The sequence below is a fragment of the Marmota marmota genome, unplaced genomic scaffold, assembly GCF_001458135.2.
Source record: "Marmota marmota marmota unplaced genomic scaffold, marMar, whole genome shotgun sequence".
Taxonomy (NCBI): Eukaryota; Metazoa; Chordata; class Mammalia; order Rodentia; family Sciuridae; genus Marmota; species Marmota marmota.
In genome coordinates this window covers 94,426-103,905 of record NW_026006439.1, presented here as the reverse complement: position 1 = coordinate 103,905, position 9,480 = coordinate 94,426, and the positions used below count along the sequence as shown (strand labels likewise).

Genomic DNA, 9,480 nt, shown 5'->3' with positions numbered 1-9,480 from the left:
ATATTCTTTCAAAACCTGGATTTCCTTCATTAATTCATGTTTTAGTCCTTTAGTTTCTGAAATTATTTTCATAATAAATTGTTTGAATTCTTTGCTATCCTACACATCAATGTATGTGTAGTAAGTTATTAGGGATTTAAACACTTTGAGAGTGCAAGGCACTAACACATTACCCATTTTCTTGTTTTAATATACAGAGGTTTGTGCAGATATTCAAATAGATTTCTATTCTCTTAGATGTGGGCCATTTATTCTTCAGTAGATTTCTCTTCAGATATTCCCCAAACTGAGTGTATGTTCTATTTTCAAAGCCCCAACTCATTGACAAAAGTGCTGGGACCACTAATCCAAAGTAATTTAAGAGGAAAGAATAGCCACCAGTAATATCTAAAAGTTAGAAGCTAAGCACATGTTGACTTAAGACCAAAGCAAAAACTTTTAAAAATGATCTCTACAACTCAGGTAACCAATGAAGAAGTGGTAATAATAAACAATATCCAAAATTCAGTTGTGAGTGATTCTAAAATTAATACTAAAATACACAGAAAAAAACAAGAAAAAATGAAAAAAGAAAAATAATGCAAATACAAATGAAAAATAAGAAAATAAGTACAAAGAAAATTAAGCAAAAGATCATGTATGTTAGAAAGTGAAAAACAAATGATAAAAAAAAACCATTTAAAGATTCAGTGACAAGAAAAGTATGATTTCCTCATCTGATGTAATTCAAATATAGACAGTTTCTTCCCCAACTTCTACTTTTAACATTAACCATTTTGGGGGTGTTTCTGGGGAGCAACTATAGTTGTACTTGTTTCTTCTGAATTCTAGCCTGAACAAGTCAGTACTGGTTGTGGAGTCTTGAATGTTGAAAAGTTTTCTTTGTACCTACCAGGAAGTACTATAGAACCATTTTTATATGAAGAGGTAAATCAGTCACAATATTAGTTTTTTATGTACCTGAGTATGGGACTCTGGTTAGAGTAGGAGCTATCAACAAAACTCTAGGACATGGAGCCTGTGGATCAGTCTGTGCTGAAAATCCCAATTCCACACTTCTTTCAGTGAGCTCAAGGTCATGCAAGACTTCAAGTCTCACTTCCTCTAAGCATGGTAGAGATGGACTACATGCAGGTCTGTGCTTGGTCGGGGGGGATGCAGGAAACAAGCTTTTCAAAAGACCTTTCAAAGCATTCCAAAAATGTTCTGCCCCACAAAATCACATGTAACTCATCTTCTTTTCTTTTACTAATCTCAAAACACCAGTTTTGAAAGGGAGATGTCCCCACTGCCCTCCATTCTGTAATGCAGCCAACCAGCACACCATACTTCCTGCTTTTCAGAGTTTTCAACATATCTCTGTTAATCTGGACCAAAAGGGTGGGTATCCACAATTCCAGTAAATAGAGACAGTTCCTGTGTCTTGGAGATAAAACATACAGGAGACCCTGATATCTCAAAGACAGAGTTCCAGCAATGGGACCGTTCTAAAGAGGGAACCCCCTTGGTGAATCACCAAGGAAATGACTATATTTGCTTCAGTTGAAGAAGTGGGGGTTCTTCCTTCACATGTCTCTAAGCACAGTGAGATGGCCAGACTCTGGAGAACCAATTCTGACTGTTTTCTTTCACATAGTTCCTACAGGCACATTTAATTGAAACTCACCTCAGTTTCTATCCCTTGGATGACCATGTAACCATGACTACAGCTTTCCAGAGCTCCTTACAGATCTGTGTCTCAGTTACTTTTGTTGATAGAGCCTGACTTGTGTTGTTGATGACTCTTGACCTGCCAAATTCATGTCCTAGTTGGGTCCTGGGAATATAAGAACATAAAGGCCAGGGTTTCTGATCAATCATCAAGAAAGTCTAGAAAAAGGACCCCAAGTAAAGAAGTTTCTTCAGTAAGCACTCTGATTCTGCTGAGAAGAATCTGCAGTGCACCTGTCCTCCATTGACATCTCAGGCAGAAACTCATTACTGGAAGTTAAAATACATTTTTTTTTTAAGATTATAGAGGGTGTGAGCCTACCAGAGAAGAGCTTCCACCTAGCCAGTTTTTCCCTGAAAACTGCAGTTAAATTATTTTATTAACTCTTTTATTACTCTAAAAAACATATTTTTGTTCTAATCTGTTCATTGGCTCTCTGTAATTGCACTCCACTGCGTGCCCTTACTTAGGTTTGCCAAACACACACTAGTTGATTTGACTCAAATTCAGGGTGTAGTCAGTAACCACTGTACGCATCTACATATATGTTTTTTTTACCATAGTATAATATTTTGTAATTTTTTCTTGTGTGGAAACTGTATTGGAAAAGAAAGAAAACTTTTTTTAAACCAGTTTATCATTTTATTATACTAGTTTTCCTATCAGTAAAAGTTTCACCAAAAGAAATTTAGATTTCTGTAAGCCCTTGCTTCCCTGAATAAGACAGTGGGAACAAGGCTTCTTTTCTACTTGATGTGACATAATTCAGTCTCAACAGGAAAAGCTTATAATTAGAATGTTTTAAATGTTTAATGATGTGTGGCAAATGTGTATATACATATATATGTGTATATACAACTTACACTTTATACATGTTATATAGTATATATGTTATATATGGTAGAAGGTCCTCTTATTTTTAGTAGTAATTTATGAGTAGTGTTCCGTGTAATGAAGTTACTTCCTGATAGAAATATGCACATCAGTTAGTGTACTATTGGTAGTTCTCGTTCTCTCTCTCTCTCTCTCTCTCTCTCTCTTTTCTTTTAGCTGTCAATGGACCTTTGTTTTATTCATTTATATGCAGTGCTGAGACTTGAACCCAGTTCCTCACACATGCATGGCAAGCACTCTGCCACTGATCCACAACCCTAGCCCTCATGTTGATAGTTCTCTATTGTCCTTCTATCCTGGTTTTATAGAGTTAGTAGACAAATGAATATAATATTTGGCTGATTTCCATAGTATATATAACACTGTGATATAAAATATTTCAATTTTTAATGTGTACTTCTCTAGTTTTTAAATCTAATTTTTTTCAAATCTGGAAAATTAGGTGTCTCCTTAGAATACTGATTAGGCAATCTTCATATAATTCATTAGTGATATAATTTTACCAGACGACTATCTCTCAGATTCTTCCTCAGAATAGTGTTGGTCATTCATTTGGTGATGCACATCAAAGAGAAAAAGATGGTATAAATGGACATACAGAAGGTAAGAACCACTCATTATAAAAATCATTGGATATAATGCATGTTTAAAACATGAGCACTAGTATGATTTAATAGTGGAAGAAATGAAAATAATAAATAGTATGGGAGTTGAAATACTGTATCTAATCAAGTTGCAACCACAGGGTAAGTTGGAGTGGTCCTAGAGGAGCTGAGTTATTAGGTCCATTGCCAGACCTGCTTAAATTAGAGGAAAGTTGGGACATAAGAAAAGGGGAGAGAAGAATTCGGAAATGAAGAATGAGAAAAGACTATAGACAACAACAACCAAAAAGAAAAAGAAAAAATAAGCAGATGCACATTGATGATGGCCTGATAAAACATTCCTTGGAAAGATTATGACTTCTAATACATCTACAAATTAGAGTACAAATTGGGAGAATTTTAAATAGGTGAAATAAATGGCCAGGCACATGGTGCATACCTATATTCCCAGTGGCTCTGGAGGTTGAAGACGGAGAAATAATTTCTATTTTAAAGCCAGCTCAGTAACTGAATGAGGCCCTCAGATATTCAGCAAGACCCTTTCTCTAAATAAAATTTAAAAAGGGATGTGGATGTTGCTCAGTAGCTAGACACCCATGGGTTCAATCCCCAGTACCAATAACAAAATAACAAAGCAAAAAGAAACATCAAATAGGCATGTTAAGTTAGAGGAATTGGTAGAAGATTAAGCATGCATAAGAACTCTCAAATTTTATTGAATCATATGTTGGGGACCATGTACAAAATGTGTGTTCTGACTCAGCAGGTCTTTGGTTCTACATCCTGAATACATTCAAAGATGCTTCCAATGATCCTTGATCCACAGACTACATTCTGAGTTGCAAGAGCAGTTGAATGAATTGCCCTTTAGAAAATCTAAATTAAGAGCCATTGTGTCTTAGTTCATGGCATAACTATATTAAATTAGAGCATAAATATTGCTTTGTTTTTGATTATGTCTGTTGGCAAAGGGGAAGAACAAATGGATGAAACATAGAAATTGTATTTTTTTAAATATTTTTTGTAGTTGTACACAATAACTTTATTTATTTATTTTTATGTGTTGCTGAGGATCGAACCCAGAGCCTTGCACGTGCAAGGCAAACACTCTACTGCTGAGCCATAACCCAAGCCCCCAAATTATATTTTTTAAATATTTTTTTTAAGTTGTAAATTGACACAATACCTTTATATTATTTATTTTATATAGTGCTGAGGATTAAACCCAGTACTTCACATTTGTTAGACAAGCGCCCTAAGACTGAGCCAAAACCCATCTCCTAGAAATTGTATTTTTAAGATACAGTTACTGCATTGGGAAGAAAAAGTAGTGGGAATAATCTAAACAATAACAACAACAACAAAAAAAGAATCAAGACTACAGATCTAGAGATAGCTTTTGAAAATTAAAGGGAGGGGGTAGTGAGGAGGGAATAAAATTAGCTAGGTAATTTTGAAGGTAATAATAAGGAGACTGAGGTAATGCATTTCAGCTGGTTTCATTATATTTGCCTTCAAACAAAAGTGAGAATTACTGGTCCAGAGATGGTTTTAAGCAGGGGAAACTGTTAGAATTGGGGCAACCAGCCACTTTAATTTCTTTGCTCCATAACTACCAAGTATAGGGAAGTATTGATATCAGTATTTGAGATCAGAAACATAGCATTTAAGAAACATGGGGCATTTTAAAAGATAATTAGTTTTTTTCTTTAATGAAACCATGGCTTTGGGCATGCTAGGAATGCACTCAATTATTCTGCCAAGTCCTTTTCTCTAAATATCTAGTATTCTGATATGACAGATATTTTATGAAAATCTTTGAAAGTCTAAGAAGTTATATCAAACAAGGCTCATTTTGTAAACAGCAGACTCTTCAGGTTAATTTGTTGAATACCAAAGCTGTTATTTTTTGTATATATGCTAATGAATTTGAAATATAAAAGGTTATTCATGACTGATAATTCTTTTGCATTTCAGTTCACTTTTCCCCTTTGGATTACCGTATATTAATATTTTATGCTTATTAAAAATTATTTATTAGATTCAGTTCCTATGTGTTCTCAAATGAATGAATCAAGAAACTTTGAGTGGGTCAGACCAGAGGATATATTAAAAGAAGATACACCACTGTCCTCCATGGGTATGGAAAAATGATTATTTTAATAAGTGTATACCAAAGCTGATCATTTCTCAGAACTTTCCTCAATGCAAATGAATTATACTTTCCACTTGACAGTTATCACAACTTTGGACTTACTATATTGTGGTATATTGTAGGACAAATGGAGGAACAGGGTACATACCTGTAATAAAGTTAATGAAATGATCATGATAGGCTACATTAAACACACCTGCTGTTAAATTATTTTCTTTATTTTATATATTTATACCCCAAAGTTTCTCCTTTGCTCCTCTGATTAGATATCCCCATTCCCTCAATCAATCCGCACCTTTACTTGGTATGTGTGCATTCCCTATTATATTTGTGATAATTGGAACTGTAATCTCACTTTTGAAAACTTAACTCTATGCTTAATTAAACTAATATCGGATGTTTTTCTTCAGTATATTTGAATCATGCTGCTGTACTCAACAAAAACCAGCAAACACAGAAGTCCAAATGCTAAAATATTATTTATCAAAGCTAACCCATGGATCTTGACTCCATGTCAATTCAGCAGGAAGGTGTGGTTGATTTTGTCATATTCATGTTTTGTGGATTGTGTATCTCTTTTGCTTTTCAGTATTTCAGAATTTCACACATCCTGTTGTGAAGGTAATTATAAACTTCTATGTTTATCTTGAATTATTAACTGTGTATAGTATAAAATGTACAACACGTATTTAATATCTACTTCCCAAACCCATACAGCCTATCTTAGACAGGAGGTATTTTCTTCAAAAGAATACAGTGGGGACAACAGAAGAAAGGATATGCAAATCAGGTAAAAAACATATATATATACATATACATACATACACACATACATACACATTCCAGTGTCTATATTGGCATACAAGTTTAAAATTATATCTTTAAAGTCACAACAAAATGATTTCTAAAAAAATCTTTATCTCAGACATTTTTAAAATTAAATTTCCCGGAATTCTTATACCTGTTAGGTGAATTATGAGGCTCTATTTTCCTCCAAAATTTTATAAAAACTTATTGCATAGCTGCCAATAATTTCCAAATATTGGGAGATGAACATAAAAATATGTGTCTGAACCCAGAGATTAAGTATAGTGTGTGAAACAAGACCCAATTAAAATTTAATTTCAATTCTAATACCCACTTTATTGAATAATTACATTGAACACGTGTTGTACTTTATGCAGCTGTGGATTCTATGTCCTTCATCAGTTGTGATTATCTCTGTATTAAACCATACAAAGTATTATTTTGTATTCTTTATATTATTTATTTTCTATAAAACTAATAGAGTATTTTTAGGAAATTACTCTTTTATGATTTGTATTGCCCCAGAGTTGTGAATTCAAAAATACTTACACAAACTACTTTATATATTCCCTCTTCATGCTTTTCTTTCTTTTCTTTTTTTTTTGGTTTGCTTTTGTTTTTAATTTACTTTTTAATGGTGGGGACTGAATACAGATACTTTGGCATGCTAAGCAGTGGCTCTGCCACAAAGCTTTTTCTCTTATTCATTGGAAGGTTGGGTAAATCCAAGATTCAGGAAACTGACCCCAAGCACTAAAATGAGTCCCTTAACATACAAAAATGAGAAATTCAAATATTACATGGTAAACTAAAAGAACTTAAACAGTTGGTGTGTTTTATTTTACATGTCATTTGAAACCTTTAAACCTTGTGTAACAGTACAGAGCTCTTATTCCAGAGACCCAGCTTTTTCCTTTATTACTTAATGAAACTTCATTCTACACTGGTCCCAGGAAATGATATATCCTCTATTTTTCATGGAACATTTTTTTCATTCTGGCCTGCTTCCCTCTATTTGGCACTCCTGCCATCTTCTTATTCATTTCTGCTCATGCATATGCTCTCCACACTCATCCTATCTTCAGCATTTGGAGCCATCTAGCTACAATGCAAATGTGACTATGAACCTCTTTAGAAGATAAAAGGCCAGCTTTTAAAATTACCCAGAAATATTTCATGAGTTCAGCCTAACACTTTATCCTTTCCCTTAATTTTACTGTCATCTGGATGGCTCCTCACCAATCCCTATATTTTCAGACAAATACTGACCCATTTAATGCTTCACTCTGTGTCTAGCTCCAGCGTTTTAAGCTTTCCCCATTTTCTACCTCTGACTGGTAACCTCATTCCTTTAGTCTCTGCTGAATCCTAGCTCTAGGAAAGCCACTATTCCTGGCACCTTTTTACTCTATTCTCATAGGGAACATAATAATTCTCGGTTCAAATAAACTGTTGATGCTAAGGTGATGTAAAAGAGGTCTTCTCGAGTTCAGGAGCCAAAGGGCTAGACAGGGGAAGGAGTAATTTACAAGTCAACTGGTAGATATCCAGTTGAACAGTGGCTGAAATGCTGAGATACCTCAAGGGGGTAAAAAACAGTTTATGACAAGGAGATTGGTAATCACGCAGGACTGAACAGACAGTCTTACAGAAGAACACATTTTTTAGAGTAATCTAGAAAAACATTGCATATGCAAGATGTTCATTGATAACAGTAGAGAGAGTCTAAGTCACTGTGGAAATGACTATTGATGAATAGTTGTTTTTAAAAGTTAATGTTATGGGGAAGAGAATAGCAAATTGTGTGTATCCCTACATTTCTATAGTGTTTTTAAAATTTAATTCTGGCAAATTTTCATTCATCTTGAGTGGATATACCTTTGAGATATTCTTGTTTCTTAAACCTGGTGATACATAGTGTCTCCTCAGGTAGACTGTTGAAGTTTTATACCACTAAAAACATTCCCTGAAAAAAAAAATTCTCTGCTGGGTACAGTGGATCACCTCCAAACACAGCTATTGGGAGATTGAGACAAGAGCATGGCAAGTCTCAGGCCAGAACAAACACTTTAGAGAGACCCAGTTTCCAAAAATAAACAAATATGCATGCAACTCTGGCAGAGCTCTTGCCAATGTTGCAATATTGTATGGTTAAATCACTGAGTACACACAAGTATACCCCACCAATAAACAGTTAAAGAGGTAATATCACCTAAAATTCAAGCTTATTATTACTTTTTTTTTATTTTTGGCAGACTATCATTCTCTCTTAATGTTCTAAGTAGTTTACGTAAATCTACATACATTTTTCAGCTGAACCACTTTGGTTTTCATCATCTGAAGAAGAGGAGGAAGGTCTTGATGACACCAAAAATAGGCAGCCACAGGTGTGTTCACTCATATATATTTTTAAAATCTTCTGATTTCTTACTGTATTCCTTATTTTAAGAAAGTCAATATGGGCAAATTTGATTACCTTTCATAACAGTGGTTTGGAATCTAAAGATGATAATTTAATATTCAAACCTAATAGAATTTAACTGGTTATGAATCTGAAAATAGCATTAAAATTCAGGAAAACATATAGATAAATATTATCCTTGTGATTCGGGCAGAATTTTTTCTGAATATTATTTGGGTTTCCATTTTTTTAACCCCTGAAAATGATGAAGAAGTTAAAATTAGTGGTTTTGCAAATAACCATTTTAATTAATGAACATATATATTGGTGATGGTCATTGAGTACATTTATGGTAAAGGATGGTCCTTCCCAGTGGCTCAGTTTTAGTTACATATAAACATGGAAAATCACACCCATCTCAGGTGCTTTGTGGGTATCATAGGCAGAGTGAGTAAAAAGACACACATACATGCAGATCCTAATCAGACAGCAATTTCAGACCAGTTTTTCTCATACACTCAAATGTGCATAGCTCACACACCCAGCCCATGGATGGCTGGTGAAATCCTTGAATTCATTTACTATTCTAAAAGCCAAAATTCTAGGTTTCATTTGGTCTGAGGCTCTCTACAGTGCCTCTCCAGGTTTTCTTTTTTACCATAGCTGCTCTTTTTTTATCCAGAATGCACACAGGAGCCAATATGACTCAAGCTCTGAAAAATGGTCAGGAAGTGCTGTACATTTTTGTGCTGTCATTTTTCTTCATTGGTGTACTTTTTAGTTCTCTCTCAGAGGAACATGTTGTTTACTCTACCCAGATCCTGTGTGTTGCTTTCTAACAGTACAATAGAAACATTTCTTCTCCCTACTTTGTCATTTTATTAAACTGGATTTTCTCTCAGTGAAA

The 9,480-nt window shown here is 34.3% G+C and overlaps 1 protein-coding gene and 1 long non-coding RNA gene across 2 annotated transcripts in view; both read left to right on the top strand.

The window, feature by feature from the left end:
• LOC107133529 (ankyrin repeat domain-containing protein 26-like) overlaps positions 1-9,480 on the top strand; it is a 141,868-nt gene that overhangs the window by 113,348 nt on the left and 19,040 nt on the right. The window lies entirely within an intron of this gene.
• On the top strand, positions 7-8,587 carry LOC125614740. The gene is made up of 5 exons (XR_007345306.1): positions 7-3,208; positions 5,252-5,350; positions 5,955-5,986; positions 6,083-6,155; positions 8,486-8,587. It is a non-coding gene; the product is annotated as an uncharacterized LOC125614740 (long non-coding RNA).